This window comes from Pinus tabuliformis, chromosome 7 (genome assembly GCF_031772625.1).
Source record: "Pinus tabuliformis cultivar Carrire ecotype Pingquan chromosome 7, CPIR1, whole genome shotgun sequence".
NCBI lineage: Eukaryota > Viridiplantae > Streptophyta > Pinopsida > Pinales > Pinaceae > Pinus > Pinus tabuliformis.
Genome location: NC_142293.1, coordinates 572,473,350 through 572,484,409, shown reverse-complemented (window position 1 = coordinate 572,484,409; position 11,060 = coordinate 572,473,350).

Sequence of the window (11,060 nt, the reverse complement as noted above, 5' to 3'; positions counted from 1 at the left end):
AAAATGTTGTAATTTTGTAGTAAATATTGACCATTCATTAGGCAGAGATCTAATGGTAGAAGTTATGTTTAATTTAGGGTTTTTTTCCCCAGAAGGCAACCCCTCACTATATATGAGGGAATTGCATTGCGTCTATGTATATCTGTATTCTGAGTGAGAAAGAGAGAGGAGATTGTGTCAGAGCAAAGAGGGAATTACAACGGATTTGCTGTAGGTTTTATCTCTTCAGTTTGGTGGATAATGTAAAAAGAAGGACTGGATGTTTCTCCATGGACGTAGCCCAAATTGGGTGAACCACGTATATCATTGTCTCTCTTGTTTTATGTGTTTTCTGTGTTTATATTTCTGCAATATTTTATGTGTTCCATTGCTCTATAATATATAATTTTCTAACAACTACTATCAGAGACGAAGGTCTATTTGGATGATAAACTCTCAGGAGAGAAGGGTTCCTAGTTCGAGTGGGAGAAATGGCGGAAGATGGTAGGTTTAGGGTCGAAAAATTTAACGTCCAAGACTACCAGCTATGGAAGATGAATATGGGAGATTATCTATATCAGAGAGATCTGTACCAACCATTGAGCGGAAAGGCAAAGAAGCTGATGAGTATGATAGACACAGAATGGGATATTCTTAAGAGAAAGGAACTTGGAATAATACGGTTGTGCCTAGCGGCATCGGTAGTGTTTAATATTTCAAAGGAAATGACAACAGAGGGTTCAATGTCGACATTGGCCAAACTATATGAAAAACACTCGGTGTCAAATAAGGTATTTCTTATGAAGTGTTTATTTAATATGAAAATGTCAGAAGGTGGGTCTGTTGCTAATCATTTAAATGAATTTAATACAGTTACCAGTTAGTTAAGTTCTGTAGTGGTAACTTTTGATGATGAATTTAGGGCTCTGTTATTTCTATACTCATTGACAAAAAGTTGGAATGGTTTAGTTATGGCCATTAGTAACTCTATCTCTGGATATATTAATTTAAAGTTTGATGACATTGTCGTGCAATCCTTAGTGAGGAAATGCGATAGAAAAGCTCCGATGAGACATCAGGTAATGCTTTGACCACAGAGACTAGGGGAAGAAAAAAAGAAAGAGGAAAGAGCCATGGATATCACAGTAAGTCAAGAAAAGGAAGATCCAAGTCTAGATCAGGGATAGTGTGCTGGAAATGTGGGAAGAAAGGACACCTGAAGAAAGACTGAGGGTCTCAAAAGGGAAAATAAGGAGACGTGCAACAAGAAAATAATCATGAAGCGAATGTAACAAGTGATGTGTTGCAAGATACTTTGATTCTTTCATTAGAAAATATTATTGATGCCTGGGTGGTAGATTCAGGGGCCTCATTCCATGCCACACATGATAGGAAACATTTTCATGATTATGTTCAAGGAGATTTTGGACAGGCTCCATTGGGTGATGATAAACCCTGTAAAATCATTGGAATGGGTACAGTTTTCATAAAATAACTGAATGGAAATCAGTGGCTATTGAAAGAGGTAAGGTATGTTCCAAATCTGAAGAAAAATATGATTTCAACAGGGCAATTGGGAGTTGAAGCTTGCGTAACTACTTTCACAAATAAAACCTGGAAGGTCACTAAAGGAGCCCTGGTAATAGCAAAAGGAGAAAAGGTTGGTACATTTTATTTATGCAATGGTATTTCTAATTTCGTTAATGCTTTAACCTCTACAAGAGTAGATACAACATTATGGCATCATAGGCTTGGGAACATGAGTGAGAAGGGAATGCAAATCCTTGACTCAAGAAATTTTTTGCTAGGTTTGAAGCATGTTGATTTGGAATTTTGTGAAAATTCTTTTTATGGAAAATAGAAGAGAGTCAGATTTCTCAAAGTTGGGAAAGAAAAGAAGAGTGAAAAATTAGAGCTTCTGAATACAGATGTATGGGGACCTGCTCAAGTATCATCTCTCAGTGGATCTCGCTATTATGTTACTTTTATTCATGATGCAACCAGAAAAACCTGGATTTGTTGTATTCGAAATAAATCTGATGTATTTGATACTTTTAAGAAATGGAAAGATTTGGTTGAAAATGAGACAGGAAAAAGGTTGAAGTGTCTCATATTAGCCAATGGAGGTGAATATTGCAACAAAGAGTTTGATAGGTACTGTTTAGAGAATGAAATTTGCGGAGAGAAAACAGTTTCAGGAACACCAGAAGAAAATGGTGTGTCATAAAGGATGAACAGGACAATCATGGAGCGTGCAAGGTGCATGAGATTACATGCAAGATTGCCTTTACATTTTTGGGCAGATGTTGTAGATATTGTTGTTTATGTAATAAACAGAGGGCCTTCAAGTTCCTTGGATGGTTGTATTCCAGAGGAGGCATGGATAAGGTAAAAAGGTAAACTATTCATTTTTAGAAACTTTTGGTTGTGAAGCCTTTGTCCACATTAATAAAGAAAATAGAACAAAGCTTGAGGCAAAATCAAAGAAATGTACTTATATTGGATATGGTGTTAATGATTTTGGTTATCGCTTTTATGATTATGAAAAGAACAAAATCATTAGGAGTAGAGATGTCACATTCAATGAAATGGTTTTGTATAAGGATCAATTAGAGGAAAAGAAACAAGAAAAAGAAAACAGAGAATACAGAGTGCATGATGAGATCACAGAAAGAGTGATGGTGCCTAAAAATCATAATGATTGATGCCCAGAACAACAACCACAATAGCAAAAAGCACTTCAAACACCTGAAAGTGGTGTTAGATGATCTACCTGGATAAGTAGACCCCCTAAACAATACTCTCGTTCATTATATTATGTAATGTTGACTGATTCTAGTGAACCAAAATGTTATGAAGAAGTAGTGCAGGTAGAAACTAGAAAGAATTGGGAGCAAGCCATGAAATAGGAGATGGACTCCTTAGCACATAACCAGACTTGGGACTTAGTCAGGTTGCCTGCAGGTAAAACAACATTGCAAAATAAATGGGTTTACAAGTTGAAGCAAGAAGATGGAGGTAGAAAAAGCTATAAAGGTAGACTTGTGGTGAAATGGTTTACACAAAAAAGGGTATAGAATTTGATGAGATATTTTCTCCTGTTGTTAAAATGACTTCAATCAGAACTATTTCAAGTCTAGTATCAACTGAAGATTTGCATCTTGAGAAGTTAGATGTAAGAACATCTTTTCTCCATGGGGATTTGGAGGAAGAGATATATATGCAACATCCACAATGATATGAGCTAAAAGGGAAGGAGAAACTAATACGTAGGTTGAAGAAGAGCTTGTATTGCTTAAAATAGGCTCCAAGGCAGTGGTATATAAAATTTGATAGGTTTATGTCTGAACAAGGTTATACTAGATGTCAGTCTGATCATTGTGTTTATCTCAAAAGACAAAATGATGGCAGCTATATTATATTGTTATTGTATGTAGATGACATGCTTTTTGTAGGTTCTAACATGCAGGAAATAAATCTGCTCAAAAGAAAATTGGGAAACTCGTTTGCAATGAAGGATTTGGGTGTTGTAAAACAAATCCTTGGTATGAGAATAACTAGAGACAGGAAGTATCACAAATTAACATTGTCTCAAAATGAGTATATAGAAAACGTGTTGAAAAGGTTTAATATGTAGACTGCAAACCAATTAGTATACCTTTGGCTAGCCATTTCAAATTAAGTAAGGAGGAGTGTCCCAAGACTCAGAAAGAAATGGCTCATATATCTAAAGTTCCATATGCATCAATAGTTGGAAGCTTAACGTATGCAATGGTCTGCACAAGGCCTGATATTGCACATGTAGTGAGAATTGTAAGCAAGTACATGAACAATCCAGGAAAAGAAAATTGGATGGCGGTGAAGTAGATTCTTAGGTATTTGAGAGGTACCACAAATCAAGCATTATGCTTTGGTGGCTCACACATTTCTCTGCAGGGATATGTTGATGCAATTATGGCAGGTGATAGAGATAATAGGAGGAGCACCACAAGGTATGTGTTTACTGTAGGTGGAACAGCTGTCAATTGGGTCTCAAAAATACAAAGTGTTGTTGCACTCTCAAAAACGAAAGTAGAGTATGTTGTTGCTACAGAGGCTAGTAAAGAAATGATTTGGTTACAAATGCTTCTGGATGAATTGGGTAAGAAGCAGGAGTTGCGTAGGTTATACAGTGACATCTAGAGTGCCATACATCTTGCAAAGAACTCTGCATTTCATTCCAAGACTAAACATATACAGCTCAAGTACCATTTCATATGGTCATCATTGGATGATGGACAATTGAAGTTGGAAAAGATACACACTAGCTAGAATCTTGTAGATATGTTAACAAAAGTTGTAACCGGGGAGAAACTAAGAGTCTGCTTAGTTTCAATTAGTCTTCAAGTATAATGAAGAAGATGAGAAACATCCATGTCCAGAGTGGAGTCATTGTCCAGTGAATGAAGCAACTGTGGAGTTGCTATAATCATTCTCCAAGTGGGAGATTGTTGGGTGTGGAGCCTGATTATCTTCTTTATTCAGAGGTATTGCCACATTGCAACCTAGTTCATAATGGGGCGGTAACGCCACCCGTAATATTTGCGTTGTAGGGGGGTCCAGGGGGGGCAGCGCCCTCGAAGCTAAAAATAGGTAAAATTGCCTTGTAAAATGTTGTAATTTCGTAGTCAATCTCGATCATTCATTAGGTGGAGATCTGATGGTAGAAGTTATGTTTAATTTAGGGTTCTTTTCCCTAAAAGGCAAACCCTCGCTATATATGAGGGAATTGCATTGCGTCTATGTATGTCTGTATTCTGAGTGAGAAAGCGAGAGGAGATTGTGTGAGAGCGAAGAGGGAATTACAGCGGATCAGTTGTAGGTTGTATCTCTTTAGTTTGTTGTTTCTCCCTTGACGTAGCCCAAATTTGGTGAACCACGTATATCTTTGTCTATCTTGTTTTATGTGTTTTCTGTGTTTATATTTCTATAATATTTTATGTGTTCCATTGCTCTTTAATATATAATTTTCTAACACCATGGATTCTAAATGCAAATCCCCCAATGTTAGGGGTTACAAACTCTATTTTAGGAATTGGAAGCTCAATTCTCTTTTTTATATCATATTATTGCATTCTTTTTGTTGATAAATTAAATAAGCTAAGTAAGGTCAACAATGTCACATTCTACTTCGCTCATTATTTTGATAAATCTTTATCAATTAGAATGCATAGTGTAGGAATTTACAGGGTAAGTTGAGACAGGACACCAAAGGACACCGCTCACAAACAGATCACAGATCAATACACCAGTATTTTTGACATGGTTAAAACCCTCAAAGAGGGAAACAGTCCACCACCTGAGCCAACGCGGCCACTTCAGGCAATATATTAATAAAAGAATGAAAATTTACATAAGCTTCTCTCATGAACGGTTACCCTACAAACGACCCTCCATGCTCTTTAAATAGAGATCATGGACCAATCGGGTGTTAAGCCACGGATCAAATGTTGGTAATACCGAGGAGAGAATGAACCGTCAGATCACTACATATCGTGACCGTCAGATTGTAAGTTACAAAATGTACATAGTAAAGAAACACACTTTACCTAACTCTGTACTAGACCAAGTTATACTTAACTATTTCCTATGTGTCGGAATATCCTAACATCCCCCCTTGAGAACAACTTGGGATAGGATTGAAGGATTTACAAATATGACACAATAGGAGAAGGAAGGAGGCACTAGAGCCTATCCCCCCTTAGTGACAACTTCCTGAACTCCAACCATAAATCGAAGTTTAGTGAACTTCGCCTCTGTGAGAGCCTTTGTAAAGATGTCAGCAACTTGATCATTTGTTGAACAATATTGCACTTCAAGAACATGGTCGTGAATGAGCTTTCCGATGAAGTGCATGTGTAGTTCAATGTGTTTGCTGCGCTGATGTTGGACTAGATCTTTGCATAAATGAATGGCACTTTGATTATCACACCAAAGTGTAGTCGGATGTTGCTGTTGAAAGCCAAACTCTGACAGGATCTGACGAAGCCAGAAGGCTTCCTTACTAGCTTCTACGGCACCACGATACTCTGCTTCTGCTGAAGAAAGCGAAATGGAACCTTGTTTCTTGCAAGCCCATGTAATAGGTCCTGAACTAAGAGTGAACACATAACTTGCAATAGACTTCCGATCATCAGCGTCACCAGCCCAATCGGAATCAGTGAAACTAACCAATAGAGGAGCTGCTTTGGCACTGTAATGAATCCCAAACTGAACTGTACCTCGAACATAACGAAGTATTCTTTTAGCTGCTTTCCAATGACTTTCACGTGGGTTTTTCATAAACCGAGCAACAAGGCCAATAGCAAAGGAAAGGTTAGGACGAGTATGGGTTAGATACAAAAGTTTTCCTACAAGTTGACGGTATAAGGTAGCATCAACTTTAGGAGAAGTACAAGTGACTGAAAGTTTGACTCCAGACTGAAAGGGAGAAGGGGCTGGCTTACAGTCTTCCATGTGAAAATGGTGTAGAATATCACAGGCATACTTGGACTGGGAAAGGGAAATACCTTCCTTGGATTGCAAGAGTTGAAGACTAAGAAAATAATGTAAGTGTCCTAAGTCTGTCATTTCAAACTTCCTTTTAAGGCTAGACTTTACATGGTTTATAAGGTTGGGATCACTACCAGTCAAGATAAGATCATCAACATAAAGAACAAGAATGATAAGAGACTTGCCCACTTTCTTGGTGTAGACAATATTGTCAGAATGACACCTAGAAAAGCCATTTTCTAAAAGAAAGTTATCCATTTTGGCATACCAAGCTCGAGGAGCTTGCTTGAGACCATAAAGGGATTTCTTAAGCCGACATACAAGGCTGGAGTCTGTTTGTATAAAGCCAATAGGTTGTTCCATATAGATTTCTTCATGCAAGTCCCCATGAAAGAAGGCAGATTTAACATCCATCTGATGGACTTCCCATTTGAAAGAGGCAACAAGGGAAAGAACAAGGCAGATAGAGTTCATTTTGGAAACAGGGGAGAAGGTTTCAGTGTAGTCAATGCCTTCAACTTGTGAAAAGCCCTTAGCAACAAGACGATCTTTATGTTTATCAACTTTCCCATCTGGTCCATACTTGGTTCTGTAACCCATTTGCATCTAACAAGTTTTCGTCCCTTTGGTAGAGGAACAAGATCCCATGTATCATTTGCCAATAATGAATGATATTCTTCATTCATAGCTGCTTCCTAATCTGGATGGCCTGAAGCTTCTACAAAGGTGTCAGGATCATAATTCGATGAAGCTTGAGCCAGTAAAGAAGAGGCTCTATCGAACTCAGAACGTGTATGTCGCTGATCTGTAGGATCACCGGCAAGATCACCTGCTACATCCCGAGTAGCACGGACCCATTTTGGAAGCTGAGGAGCTGAAGGAAGATCCTGAGAAGGTGGGGAAGGATTTTCATCCTCGCTTTTCATCATCTGAAGAAGAAATATTTTCAAAAGTAGAAGAGATAGGGAGAGGTGGCACATCCACTGAACTAGGCTCGTAGGCCGATATATTTTCAGCAAACTTTACATCTCTTCTAATGAAAACATTTTTGGACTGAAGTGGAATAAGTCTATATACTTTGACATCTTCAGAATATCCAACAAAAATACATTTTTCACTCTTAGGTTCTAAAGATTTATGTTTCTCATCTAGAATATGGGCCCATGCTTCACTTCCAAAAACACGAAAGTGACTTACATCTGGTTTAATTGAGCTCCATGCTTCTTCTGGAGTGACATTCTTTAAAACCTTAGTAGGAGTGCGATTTATTATGTAATTTTCACAGTTAATTGCTTCTCCCCATAAATTAAGACCAAGTCCTTTAGATTGAAGCATACAATTAGCAATTTCCTTTAAGGTGCGATTCTTCCTTTCAGCTACACCATTTTGTTGTGGAGTATATGGAACAGTATGTTGCATTTGAATTCCATTCTCAGTGCAAAAGTTGATGAATTTTTTGTTAACATATTCTCCGCCATTATTAGATCTTAGCTTAAGAATTTGATGTCCAGATTGTTTTTCAACAAAGGCCTTAAAGGCCAAGAACATGTTAAATACTTCACTCTTGAGTTTTAAGAAGTATACCCAAGTGCGTCTGGAGAAATCATCAATGAAAGTTAAGAAATAATTGTAGCCAGAGAATGAAACAACTGGAAGTGGACCACATAAATCACTATGCACAAGCTGTAAAGGGGCTGAGGCGTGCCAAGAGGCATGTTTTTCAAAACTATGCTGATGATGTTTTCCGAGTACACATCCGGAACAAATACCATCTCTGCAAGATACCATTGGAAGACCTGTCACCATATTTTCTTTACATAGAGTCTGAAGGGAGCGATAGTTTAAGTGACCAAATTGCTCATGCCAAAGTTTGCTCACTTCATCATTATGAGCAACAAATACCGAGGGAAGATTTGATGACCCAAAGTTGTGCAACTTATACAACCTTTTAGAATCATCAGCAATGCCAGTAGCTAAAATCTGTCTAGGATCTCTTAGGTCCTTAATTACAACATCGTGAGGTGAAAATTCAACGATTTTACCTTCACCTGAATGAGTTATCTGATATACAGATAGAAGGTTGCAGGATAAGGTTGGAACACATAATACATCATTAAATTGACCATTGTCTATATGAACAATTCCAGTCCCTACAAAACTAAGAGATCTATCATCACCAACATATATATTTTTGGTGTTACAATCATTTAAAGAAGAAAATAGGGCTTTGTTTTTGGCCATGTGATAAGAAGCTCTAGAATCAATGAGCCACTCATGAGAATGAGAAGAAGAAGATACATTTAGTGGATAGCCAGACCAAGATGCTTGACAACCACATGTAGAAAGTGATATTCCTGAAGATGAAGTTGAAGTTGAAGAGTGCTCCAAATGGATGTTATGCTTCTTCATTGCTGCTTCCAAGGCTTCCATCTTCTTAAAGCATTTGGATTCTAAGTGGCCATCTCGATTACAAAAGTTGCAATGTCTATCAGTATTCTTCCCTTTGTTTTTATTTGTCTTATCATTTTGTTGAAATGATTTTTCCTTTTGAGGCTAAAATTGCTTGGGACCCTTGTTTGGTTTAGGACCATTCCTTTTAGGATACAACTTCTTAGGATTCTTTGAATTTGGTTGCTGCTGGGTGGCTAACGCTTTCTTAGAAGAGTTTCCAAGATTAAGAAGACCAAGGTGTAAGAGTTTTTCTTGTTCTCTTATTAAAGAATCACAAAAGGAATCAAAGGAAGGGGACTTGTAGGCTTGTCCTTGAGAAATGAAGGCTTCTCTTGTAGAATGGAAGGTGGAAACAAACACAAAATAGGCTGGTCCCAACTTAGTAAGAATGGAATAGATAAGGCTACTATCTTCTTTCTTAACCTTAACACCTTCCAAGAGAAGTCTAAAGGTCTTGAACTTGGACAAATAATCTTCAATGCAAGAAAAAATTTTGGGGTCCAATGTAAGAAACTCATTTTCGAGTTGATGGGCTTTAAGTTCATTTTTAATTCAAAAAACTTTAGTGATCTGTTTCATTGCTTCCTCAGGAGTATCAAGTTCTTCAATATGGAATCTAAGATCTGGAGAAATAGACATCCCTATCAACCCTCGTGCTTGATCTTTCCTATTTTCCCATTTAGCTGCCTTATCTTCATCTTTCGGTTTGGTTTCTTGGCCTGAGGCTATTCTGTAGAGACCTTTACTTCTAAGTAAATCCACAATGTAGGACCACCATTGGAAGTAGTTGGTGTTGTCAAGAATAACTTGGAATGGACTTTCCATTTTAACAGAAACTGAAGCTATAGATGTTGAAACTAAGTGTTCCAATGGAAATATCTCGAAAAATTAGGCCGGTTCAAAAAAAATGGCTCTGAAAACGGCTTCCGGATGAAGAAGTTATGGCTTTTTGAAGAAAATTTAATGAAGATGCCGACGAAGTGCGGGAATGTGCAGAAATGAATGATAATGTTATTAAAAAAAATCAGCCCCCTTTCCAAACTTAATCTAATTAGCTCAACAAAAATTAGACTTGAACTCAAGACCTCTACTCTCATAAAGTAGCTTTGGACCAAGTGAGCTAAACTAAAAGTTTAGTAATTTTTGGAAAAGAGGAAGGGGTTCTTTTTTTTTTTTTTTTGGTCGCTGAAGCTTTGGACTGCGTGCTTACTTTGAGAAAGATTTTTTTACCTACAAAACAAAAAGCATAAAACCCAACACGGACATACAAAAAAAACGAACATTACAGCTCGAAGTTAGCTTTAGCCGGAAACTTAAATATTTCCCTCAATGTTTCTGATTTTCCGAGATCACACTAAGGCGCAGTGGAAAAGAGCATACGGATGAGAAAAATCTTTGGGCTGCGTGCTTACTTTGAGAAAGCTCTTTTTCCCTAAAAAATAAAAAACACAAAGTCCAACATGGACATACAAAAAAAACGAACCTTACGGCTCGAAGTTAGCTTTAGCCGGAAACTTAAATATTTCTCTCAATGTTTCTGATTTTCTGAGATCACACTAAGGCGTAGCGGAAAAGAGCATACGCATGAGAAAAATCCTTCATTTCTGTTTCTGATTTGCCCATATCACACAGAGTCGTGGGGCAAAGATCATACGCAGAAATGAAAGGTATAGATCCGGTAATTTAAAAAAAGCTAAATAAACCAAAATAAATAGAGAGAAAATAACTGTAAACTGCAAATAAACACTGTATACCTCTAGATCTTAAAAATGACGTAGCTAGGGCTACCGGAAACCTTTTTGCATGAAACGAAAGGGGTTCCTCACTGGAACAGATGCTCCTAACACAATAGAGCAGTCCTCTCAGCCTGAAAGTAGTCAGAAACAGTAGATCTAGGAAATGATAGTCGAATGCAATTCTACCGGATTGAGATTTGGATCACCAACGGACGTGGCCTTCAAATAGCTCTGATACCATGTAGGAATTTATAGGGTAAGTTCCTCAGATAGAACACCAAAGGATGCCACTCACAAACAGATCACAGATCAATACACCAGTATTTTTGACGTGGTTAAAACCCTCAAAGAGGGAAACAGTCC